An 11595-nucleotide genomic window follows, 5' to 3' on the forward strand; every position below is an offset into this window, starting at 1 on the left:
CCTGGTGACACCTTAGAGCACGTTGTGACGCGTGCTGACAATCTCCCTGGTGACACCTTAGAGCACGTTGTGACGCGTGCTGACAATCTCCCTGGTGACACCTTAGAGCACGTTGTGACGCGTGCTGACAATCTCCCTGGTGACACCTTAGAGCACGTTGTGACGCGTGCTGACAATCTCCCTGGTGACACCTTAGAGCACGTTGTGACATTCTCCCTGGTGACACCTTAGAGCACGTTGTGACGCGTGCTGACAATCTCCCTGGTGACACCTTAGAGCACGTTGTGACAATCTCCCTGGTGACACCTTAGAGCACGTTGTGACGCGTGCTGACAATCTCCCTGGTGACACCTTAGAGCACGTGCTGACAATCTCCCTGGTGACACCTTAGAGCACGTTGTGACGCGTGCTGACAATCTCCCTGGTGACACCTTAGAGCACGTTGTGACAATCTCCCTGGTGACACCTTAGAGCTGCGTGTTGACAATCTCCCTGGTGACACCTTAGAGCACGTTGTGACACGTGCTGACAATCTCCCTGGTGACACCTTAGAGCACGTTGTGACGCGTGTTGACAATCTCCCTGGTGACACCTTAGAGCACGTTGTGACGCGTGCTGACAATCTCCTGGTGACACCTTAGAGCACGTTGTGACGCGTGCTGACAATCTCCCTGGTGACACCTTAGAGCACGTTGTGATGCGTGCTGACAATCTCCCTGGTGACACCTTAGAGCACGTTGTGACGCGTGCTGACAATCTCCCTGGTGACACCTTAGAGCACGTTGTGACAATCTCCCTGGTGACACCTTAGAGCACGTTGTGACAATCTCCCTGGTGACACCTTAGAGCACGTGTGACAATCTCCCTGGTGACACCTTAGAGCACGTTGTGACGCGTGACAATCTCCCTGGTGACACCTTAGAGCACGTTGTGACGCGTGCTGACAATCTCCCTGGTGACACCTGACAATCTCCCTGGTGACACCTTAGAGCACGTTGTGACGCGTGCTGACAATCTCCCTGGTGACACCTTAGAGCACGTTGTGACGCGTGCTGACAATCTCCCTGGTGACACCTTAGAGCACGTTGTGACAATCTCCCTGGTGACACCTTAGAGCACGCGTGCTGACAATCTCCCTGGTGACACCTTAGAGCACGTTGTGACGCGTGCTGACAATCTCCCTGGTGACACCTTAGAGCACGTTGTGACGCGTGCTGACAATCTCCCTGGTGACACCTTAGAGCACGTTGTGACGCGTGTTGACAATCTCCCTGGTGACACCTTAGAGCACGTTGTGACACGTGTTGACAATCTCCCTGGTGACACCTTAGAGCACGTTGTGACACGTGCTGACAATCTCCCTGGTGACACCTTAGAGCACGTTGTGACGCGTGTTGACAATCTCCCTGGTGACACCTTAGAGCACGTTGTGACGCGTGTTGACAATCTCCCTGGTGACACCTTAGAGCACGTTGTGACGCGTGCTGACAATCTCCCTGGTGACACCTTAGAGCACGTTGTGACGCGTGCTGACAATCTCCCTGGTGACACCTTAGAACACGTTGTGACAATCTCACTGGTGACACCTTAGAACACGTTGTGACAATCTCCCTGGTGACACCTTAGAGCACGTTGTGACAATCTCCCTGGTGACACCTTAGAGCACGTTGTGTCGCGTGCTGACAATCTCACTGGTGACACCTTAGAACACGTTGTGACAATCTCACTGGTGACACCTTAGAACACGTTGTGACAATCTCACTGATGACACCTTAGAGCAGTGACAGACAGTGTCGTTATGGACCCAAAATCCTCTCCAAACTTCAGAGGAATGACAGCATTCTAACCGAATAGCACTTCAATCTGAGTCCATATCAGGTGTCTTTAAATGCGAGAAGCCCTGTTTGTCTCTGACGGCTCTAGCCAGGTAGGAAGCATCACCAGTCTCAGAGACTATAATGTACAGCTGTCTGAAATAAACCCTCATGACATTAACAATGTCTACATACTACGGGCTGATTCTAGACATCACAGTTGTAGCATTACATGAACTGAGTCACAAGCAGAAGGATCCAGTTGAAAACACAAGCAGCACTTCTAAATGATGAAAGTAGTCGATCAAAGAGTTACTGTATAAACAAAGAACGTATTTTCTCAAATCAAAAACGTGTCTGTCTGTCTGTCTGTCTGTCTGTCTGTCTGTCTGTCTGTCTGTGTGTGTGTACAGTGGGGTTGGAACATTGCAGCCCCATCAGACTCAGGGACAGAACAGCCACCAGTGTTCTTAAAATCCAGGACCAGGTTCTATCACCACGGTAACACTGGTCAGTCAGACCCTCCGCCTTTCCTCCTCTCCCTTCCCACCCATGTAGAATATAAATATTTTAGAATATAGATATTATAGGACATAGATATTGTAGAAAATAGATATGTAGGTATTGTAGAATATAGGTATTGTAGAATATAGGTTTTGTGGAATATAGATATTGTACATTTTGTAGAATATAGATATTGTAGTTATTGTAGAATATAGATATTGTGGATTATAGATATTGTAGGTGTTGTAGAATATTGATATTATAGGTATTGTATAATAAAGATATTGTAGAAAATAGATATGTAGGTATTGTAGAATATAGATATTGTAGGTAATGTAGAATATAGATATTGTAGGTAATGTAGAATATACACATTGTAGAATATAGATATTGTAGAATATAGATATTGTAGAATATAGGTATTGTAGAATATAGATATTGTAGAAAATAGATATGGTAAATTATAGATGTTGTAGAATATAGATATTTCAGGTATTGTAGAATATATATATTGTAGATTTTGTGGAATATAGATATTGTAGAATATAGGTATTATAGAATATAGATATTGTAGAAAATATAGATATTGTAGAATATAGATATTGTAGGTATTGTAGAATATAGATACTGTAGAATATAGGTATTGTAGAATATAGATATTGTAGATTTTGTGGAATATAAATATTATAGGTATTGTAGAATATAGATATTGTAGAATATAGGTATTGTAGAATATAGATATTGTAGATTTTGTGGAATATAGATATTATAGGTATTGTAGAATATAGATATTGTAGATTTTGTGGAATATAGATATTATAGGTATTGTAGGTTAGCGTCCTGAATGGCACCCTATTCCCTATATAGTGCACATATGAGGATCAGAGCCCAATGGTAGTGTAAGTAGTGCACTATGACGGTCAGAGCCCAATGGTTCCTGGTCTAAAGTAGTGCACTATTGAATAGGGTGCCATTTGGAATGCATCTAACTGTCTGTATATTGGTGATGGATGTTTCGTTAAGGCCTAATGAACAGTGTGTGTAACATCCATTACATTGGACATAGATAGATGGTGGTGGGTGAAGTCGTTGTTTTGAAGGCTGAGGAGACTTAATGTAACGCTGATGAGTTTTACCCCTCTGTCCTCTCTTCTCAAAATGAGTTTTACCCCTCTGTCCTCTCTTCTCAAAATGAGTTTTACCCCTCTGTCCTCTCTTCTCAAAATGAGTTTTACCCCTCTGTCCTCTCTTCTCAAAATGAGTTTTACCCCTCTGTCCTCTCTTCTCAAAATGAGTTTTACCCCTCTGTCCTCTCTTCTCAAAATGAGTTTTAATCCTCTGTCCTCTCTTCTCAAAATTAGTTTTACCCCTCTGTCCTCTCTTCTCAAAATGAGTTTTACCCCTCTGTCCTCTCTTCTCAAAATGAGTTTTACCCCTCTGTCCTCTCTTCTCAAAATGAGTTTTACCCCTCTGTCCTCTCTTCTCAAAATGAGTTTTTTGTCCCCCTCTGTCCTCTCTTCTCAAAATGAGTTTTACCCCTCTGTCCTCTCTTCTCAAAATGAGTTTTAACCCCTCTGTCCTCTCTTCTCAAAATGAGTTTTACCCCTCTGTCCTCTCTTCTCAAAATGAGTTTTTCTGTCCCTCTTCTCAAAATGTTTTACCCCTCTGTCCTCTCTTCTCAAAATGAGTTTTACCCCTCTGTCCTCTCTTCTCAAAATGAGTTTTACCCCTCTGTCCTCTCTTCTCAAAATGAGTTTTACCCCTCTGTCCTCTCTTCTCAAAATGAGTTTTAATCCTCTGTCCTCTCTTCTCAAAATGAGTTTTACCCCTCTGTCCTCTCTTCTCAAAATGAGTTTTACCCCTCTGTCCTCTCTTCTCAAAATGAGTTTTAATCCTCTGTCCTCTCTTCTCAAAATGAACCCCTCTGTCCTCTCTTCTCAAAATGAGTTTTACCCCTCTGTCCTCTCTTCTCAAAATGAGTTTTAATCCTCTGTCCTCTCTTCTCAAAATGAGTTTTACCCCTCTGTCCTCTCTTCTCAAAATGAGTTTTACCCCTCTGTCCTCTCTTCTCAAAATGAGTTTTACCCCTCTGTCCTCTCTTCTCAAAATGAGTTTTACTCCTCTGTCCTCTCTTCTCAAAATGAGTTTTACCCCTCTGTCCTCTCTTCTCAAAATGAGTTTTACCCCTCTGTCCTCTCTTCTCAAAATGAGTTTTACCCCTCTGTCCTCTCTTCTCAAAATGAGTTTTAATCCTCTGTCCCCTCTTCTCAAAATGAGTTTTACCCCTCTGTCCTCTCTTCTCAAAATGAGTTTTACCCCTCTGTCCTCTCTTCTCAAAATGAGTTTTACCCCTCTGTCCCCTCTTCTCAAAATGAGTTTTACCCCTCTGTCCTCTCTTCTCAAAATGAGTTTTACCCCTCTGTCCTCTCTTCTCAAAATGAGTTTTAACCCCTCTGTCCTCTCTTCTCAAAATGAGTTTTACCCCTCTGTCCTCTCTTCTCAAAATGAGTTTTAATCCTCTGTCCCCTCTTCTCAAAATGAGTTTTACCCCTCTGTCCTCTCTTCTCAAAATGAGTTTTAATCCTCTGTCCTCTCTTCTCAAAATGAGTTTTAATCCTCTGTCCCCTCTTCTCAAAATGAGTTTTAATCCTCTGTCCTCTCTTCTCAAAATGAGTTTTAATCCTCTGTCCTCTCTTCTCAAAATGAGTTTTAATCCTCTGTCCTCTCTTCTCAAAATGAGTTTTAATCCTCTGTCCTCTCTTCTCAAAATGAGTTTTAATCCTCTGTCCTCTCTTCTCAAAATTAGTTTTACCCCTCTGTCCTCTCTTCTCAAAATGAGTTTTAATCCTCTGTCCTCTCTTCTCAAAATGAGTTTTACCCCTCTGTCCTCTCTTCTCAAAATGAGTTTTACCCCTCTGTCCTCTCTTCTCAAAATGAGTTTTAATCCTCTGTCCTCTCTTCTCAAAATGAGTTTTAATCCTCTGTCCTCTCTTCTCAAAATGAGTTTTACCCCTCTGTCCTCTCTTCTCAAAATGAGTTTTAATCCTCTGTCCTCTCTTCTCAAAATGAGTTTTACCCCTCTGTCCTCTCTTCTCAAAATGAGTTTTAATCCTCTGTCCTCTCTTCTCAAAATGAGTTTTACCCCTCTGTCCTCTCTTCTCAAAATGAGTTTTACCCCTCTGTCCTCTCTTCTCAAAATGAGTTTTAATCCTCTGTCCTCTCTTCTCAAAATTAGTTTTACCCCTCTGCTCTCCTTTCAAATCCTCTCGACCCAAATTGTCCTCTCTACCCAAATAAATGCACCTACATGACTTTCCCTCCACTTTCTATCCTCTCTTCTTAAATGAGTTTAAAACCCTCCATCTTCAAATGACTCTTTTTTCAAAAAATATTTTACACCCACAGTGACCTTCAGTGTGATGGTTCTCTTGAGACAAGATGTTGTTCATTGTGACATCACCCCGCCCTACTGCTCTCCTGTATTCCGAGCTGCAGTAGTTGCTATGTGTTCTGTCTGTGCATTATGACGTCATGGCTGTGTGCTCTCCTGTATTCCGAGCTGCAGTAGTTGCTATGTGTTCTGTCTGTGCATTATGACATCATGGCTGTGTGTTCTCCTGTATTCCGAGCTGCAGTAGTTGCTATGTGTTCTGTCTGTGCATTATGACATCATGGCTGTGTGTTCTCCTGTATTCCGAGCTGCAGTAGTTGCTATGTGTTCTGTCTGTGCATTATGACGTCATGGCTGTGTGTTCTCCTGTATTCCGAGCTGCAGTAGTTGCTATGTGTTCTGTCTGTGCATTATGACATCATGGCTGTGTGTTCTCCTGTATTCTGAGCTGCAGTAGTTGCTATGTGTTCTGTCTGTGCATTATGACATCATGGCTGTGTGTTCTCCTGTATTCCGAGCTGCAGTAGTTGCTATGTGTTCTGTCTGTGCATTATGACATCATGGCTGTGTGTTCTCCTGTATTCCGAGCTGCAGTAGTTGCTATGTGTTCTGTCTGTGCATTATGACGTCATGGCTGTGTGTTCTCCTGTATTCCGAGCTGCAGTAGTTGCTATGTGTTCTGTCTGTGCATTATGACGTCATGGCTGTGTGTTCTCCTGTATTCCGAGCTGCAGTAGTTGCTATGTGTTCTGTCTGTGCATTATGACGTCATGGCTGTGTGTTCTCCTGTATTCCGAGCTGCAGTAGTTGCTATGTGTTCTGTCTGTGCATTATGACATCATGGCTGTGTGTTCTCCTGTATTCCGAGCTGCAGTAGTTGCTATGTGTTCTGTCTGTGCATTATGACATCATGGCTGTGTGTTCTCCTGTATTCCGAGCTGCAGTAGTTGCTATGTGTTCTGTCTGTGCATTATGACGTCATGGCTGTGTGTTCTCCTGTATTCCGAGCTGCAGTAGTTGCTATGTGTTCTGTCTGTGCATTATGACGTCATGGCTGTGTGTTCTCCTGTATTCCGAGCTGCAGTAGTTGCTATGTGTTCTGTCTGTGCATTATGACATCATGGCCGTGTGTTCTGTTGTGAATCAGACAGTAGTTAATGAGCCCAGAGTGTTGTTGTTTGAGCCTTTAAGACCTGATTAATTCACTGCTTCTTATCTGGGCTCTGCCACTCTGCTCTGTTTCAACATTGAAACAAGACCCCATTCATCTTAAACCACATGTGTACCCTGTTCACAGACGCGCACACACAAGCACACACAAACACACACACTCACACACAGTCCATCCATCTGGAGCTGTATGTGTTCAGTGTTCACAGGGCTTCTTCAGTGTTTAGTCAGCAGTTCTGATGACCAAACCCTTGGATAACCCCACATTTCCAGGTCAGCTCCCTACTTCATCATTGTGTGGTGGGTGTGTAAGTGTGTTTGTGTGCGTGCGCCTGCCTCTGTGTGTGTGTGTGTGTGCATCTGTGTGTGTGTGTTTCTGAGTCTGTGTGTGTGTGTCTGTGTCTCTGTGTGTATGTGTGTGTATCTGAGTCTGTGTGTGTGTGTTTGTGTGTGCGTCCGTGTGTCTGTGTCTGTGTCTGTGTGTGTGTGTGTGTGTGTGTCTGTGTGTGTGTGTGTGTGTGTGTGTGTCTATGTGTGTGTGTGTGTGTGTGTGTGTGTGTGTGTGTGTGTGTGTGTGTGTGTGTGTGTGTGTGTGTGTGTGTGTGTGTGTGTGTGTGTGTGTGTGTGTGTGTGTGTGTGTGTGTGTGTGTGTGTGTGTGTGTGTGTGTGTGTGTGTGTGTGTGTGTGTGTGTGTGTGTGTGTGTGTGTGTGTGTGTGTGTGTGAGTGTTTCTATGCAGTTTGCCGTCAATAATAATGAGTCACCCCATAAACTGCAAACATGGAACAAGGACTATTCCAGTATTACTTCAAGTGGAATGTATCACCACATACGGCATAGAACCTCATCCCCATTTAGAGGGGAAGAAGTGGTTAAGAACCACATGGGGAACGTTCTCTGGTTGCCTAGCGCCAGCTGAGATCAAAGCTATAGTCCTGCTACCCATTGATACAGTAGCACTCTGACCCTCATATCGTACTGAGTCCCAAATGGCACTCTATTCCATACATAGTGCACTACTTTTGACCAGATGGGCCCTGTCCAAAAGTATTATATGGGGAATAGGGTGTCAGTTGTGATGCGGCCTGTGTCTTTTCAGAAGGAGAGAGTAACATGAGAGTCTATGTGGGTTTCCTGTGGCAGTCTGAACAGTGATAGTCATCCTTGAGTTAGCAGTGAGAGTGTGTTCAACTGTCCTCCTCTTCACTTAATCCCCACCATTCCCTGACTGACTAGTACATGTACATGAAAACTATAATGTGGAGAGAGAGAGGGAGGGAGAGAGAGAGAGAGGGGGAGGGAGGGAGGGAGGGAGGGAGGGAGGGAGGGAGGGAGGGAGGGAGGGAGGGAGGGAGGGAGGGAGGGAGGGAGGGAGGGAGGGAGGGAGGGAGGGAGGGAGGGGAGGGAGGGAGGGAGGGAGGGAGGGAGGGAGGGAGGGAGGGAGGGAGGGGGAGGGAGGGAGGGAGGGAGGGAGGGAGGGAGGCAGGGAGGGAGAGAGAGGGAGGGAGGGAGGCAGGGAGGGAGGAGGGGAGGAGGGAGGGAGGGAGGGGGAGAGGAGGGAGGGAGGGAGGGAGGGAGAGAGAGAGGGAGGGAGGGAGGGAGGGAGGGAGAGGGAGGGAGGGAGGGGAGAGAGAGAGGGAGGGAGGGAGGGAGGGAGGGAGGGAGGGAGGGAGGGAGGGAGGGAGGGAGGGGGAGGAGGGGGAGGGAGGGGAGGGAGGGAGGGAGGGAGGGAGGGAGGGAGGGAGGGAGGGAGGGAGGGAGGGGAGGGAGGGAGGGGAGGGAGGGAGGGAGGGAGGGAGGGAGGGAGGGAGGGAGGGAGAGAGGAGGGAGGGAGGGAGGGAGGGAGGAGGGAGGGAGGGAGGGAGGGAGGGAGGGAGGGAGGGAGGGAGGGAGGGAGGGAGGGAGGGAGGGAGGGAGGGAGGGAGGGAGGGAGGGAGGGAGGGAGGGAGGGAGGGAGGGAGGGAGGGGGAGGGAGGGGGGGGGGGGGAGAGAGAAGGGGGTGAAGGGAGGTGAGAGAGAGGGGGAAGAGGTCGAAAAATAGGGAAAGGGGAAAGGGGGAGAGAGAGAGGTGAAAAGAAACGGATAGAGGGAAGAACAGAGAGAGAAAGGAGGAAGAGCGAGAAAGAAAGAGAGAGAGAGAGAAAGGGGGAACAAAAGGGTGGTGAGAGAGTTGAAAAGAGAGATAAAAGGATGGAGGGAAGAGGGAGAGAAAGAGAGAGAGGAGGGTGGGTAAAGAGGGAATGGTTCTTAATTAAAGGAGTCATATGCTGCCATCGTCTCAACAATATGGATTCACAGATGACTGACGGAATGATAAAATAGATTAGTGGAATCAATCATTCACAGTGTGTGTGTGTGTGTGTGTGTGTGTGTGTGTGTGTGTGTGTGTGTGTGTGTGTGTGTGTGTGTGTGTGTGTGTGTCTGTGTGTGTGTGTGTGTGTGTGTGTGTGTGTGTGTGTGTGTGTGTGTGTGTGTGTGTGTGTGTGTGTGTGTGTGTGTGTCCGTCCGTCCGTCCGTCCGTCCGTCCGTCCACCGCTTGAATTACATTTCCCCATTGAAACTAGTTCATTAAATATTGATAGTTGCATTAAATGGGCTCAATTGGAATGTCTTCTTATTCTGAATGAACATGAACGTCATATTGTATTGTTACCAGACTTTTGGCTTCAATACCGATATCATTGCGATACTCGATACCAAAATGGTACCAAATCTATGTTACATATTAGCCAATTAATGAAGTGAATTAATTCAGTTTTGGGTGAAAATCAGCTTTGAAATCAGCATATTTTGTGTTATGGTTAGCAAATTATCACAAACAAAGTATTGAATCAAATCAAATCTAATGTTATTTGTCACATGCGCCAAATACAACAGGTGTAGTGTTGTACCTTACAGTGAAATGCTGACTGACAAGCCCTTAACCAACGATGCAGTTTTAAGACAATACCTAAATGGGTAGCCATTTAGCCATTTGATTCGCTGTTCAGGACTCTTATGGCTTAGGGGTAGAAGCTGTTTAGAAGCCTCTTGGACCTACACTTGGTGCTCCGGTACCGCTTACCGTGTGGTAGCAGAGAGAACAGTCTATGATTAGGGTGGCTGGAGTCTTTGAAGATTTTTAGGGCCTTCCTCTGACATCGCCTGGTATAGAGGTCCTGGATGGCAGGATGCTTGGCCCCGGTAATGTACTGGGCCGTACACACTACCCTCTGTACTGCCTTGCGGTCGGAGGCCGAGCAGTTGCCATACCAGGCAGTGATGCAACCCGTCAGGATGCTCTCAATGGTGCAGCTGTAAAATCGTTTGAGGATCTGAGGACACATGCTAAATCTTTCAGTCTCCTGGGGGGGAATAGGCGTTGTCGTGCCCTCTTCAAGACTGTCTTGGTGTGCATGGACCATGCTAGTTTGTTGTTGATGTGGACACCAAGGGACTTGAAGCTCTCAACTTGCTCCACTACAGCCCTGTCGATGAGAATGGGGTGTTCTCGGTCCTCCTTTTCATGTAGTCCACAATCATCTCCTTTGCCTTGATCATGTTGAGGGAGAGGTTGTTGTCGTTGCACCACACTGTCAGGTCTCTGACCTCCTCCCTATAGGCTGTCTCATCGTTGTCAGTGATCTCATCGTTGTCAGTGCCGATCACTGTTGTGTCATCAGCAAACTTAATGATGGTGTTGGAGTTGTGCCTGGCCATGCAGTCATGAGTTAACAGGAGGGGACTGAGCACGCACCCCTGAGGGGCCTCCGTGTTGAGGATCAGCGTGGCGGATGTGTTGTTACCTACCCTTACCACCGGAGAGCGGCCTGTCAGGATGTCTAGGATCCAGTTGCAGAGGGAGCTGTTTATTCCCAGGGTACTTAGCTTAGTGATGAGCTTTAAAGGCACTATGGTGTTGAACGCTGAGCTGTAATCAATGAATATCATTCTCACATAGGTGTTCCTTTTGTCCAGGAGTTTCAGGGATAATGGTGTTGATGTGAGCCATGACCAGCCTTTCAAAGCATTTTATGGCTACAGAGGTGAGTGCTACGGGTCGGTAGTCATTCAGGCAGGTTGCCTTTCTGTTCTTGGGCACAGGGACTATGGTGGTCTGCTTGAAACATGTTGATATTACAGACTCAGACAGGGAGAGGTTGAACATGTCAGTGAAGACCTTTGCCAGATGGCGAGAGCATGCTCGGAGTACACGTAATGGTAATCCGTCTGGCCCAGCGGCCTTGTGAATGTTAAAGGTCTTACTCACATTGGCTGCTGAGAGCGTGATCACACAGTCATCCAGAACAGCTGACGCTCTCATGCATGTTTCAGTGGTCCTTGACTCGAAGTGAGCATAGAAGTTATTTAGCTCATCTGGTAGGCTCAAGTCACTGGGCAGCTCCCAGCTGTGCTTTCCTTTGTCGTCTGTAAGAGTTTGCAAGCCCTGCCATATCCGACTACTGTCAGAGCCGGTGTAGTACGATTCAATCTTAGTCCTGCATTGACGCTTTGCCTGCTTGATGGTTCGTTGAAAGGCATAGCAGGATTTCTTATACGCTTTCAGGTTAGAGTCCCGCTCCCTTAAAGGGGCAACTCTACCCTTTAGCTCAGTGCGATTGTTGCCTGTAATCCATGGATTCTGGTTGGGGTATGTACGTACAGTCACTGTGGTTGACGACGTCCTCAATGCACTTATTGATAAAGCCAGAGCAGGCCAGGCTCTCAGTGAGCTCAG

The 11595-nt window shown here is 46.5% G+C and overlaps 1 long non-coding RNA gene across 1 annotated transcript; it reads right to left on the bottom strand.

The window, feature by feature from the left end:
- On the bottom strand, positions 1 to 1229 carry LOC121845224. The gene is made up of 6 exons (XR_006082453.1): positions 1147 to 1229; positions 985 to 1109; positions 727 to 806; positions 387 to 466; positions 227 to 351; positions 1 to 191 (listed from the first exon to the last, which is right to left on the bottom strand). It is a non-coding gene; the product is annotated as an uncharacterized LOC121845224 (long non-coding RNA).
- Between the last annotated feature and the right edge of the window lie 10366 nt (positions 1230 to 11595).

The sequence above is a fragment of the Oncorhynchus tshawytscha genome, unplaced genomic scaffold (assembly GCF_018296145.1).
Source record: "Oncorhynchus tshawytscha isolate Ot180627B unplaced genomic scaffold, Otsh_v2.0 Un_contig_1375_pilon_pilon, whole genome shotgun sequence".
Lineage (NCBI taxonomy): Eukaryota > Metazoa > Chordata > Actinopteri > Salmoniformes > Salmonidae > Oncorhynchus > Oncorhynchus tshawytscha.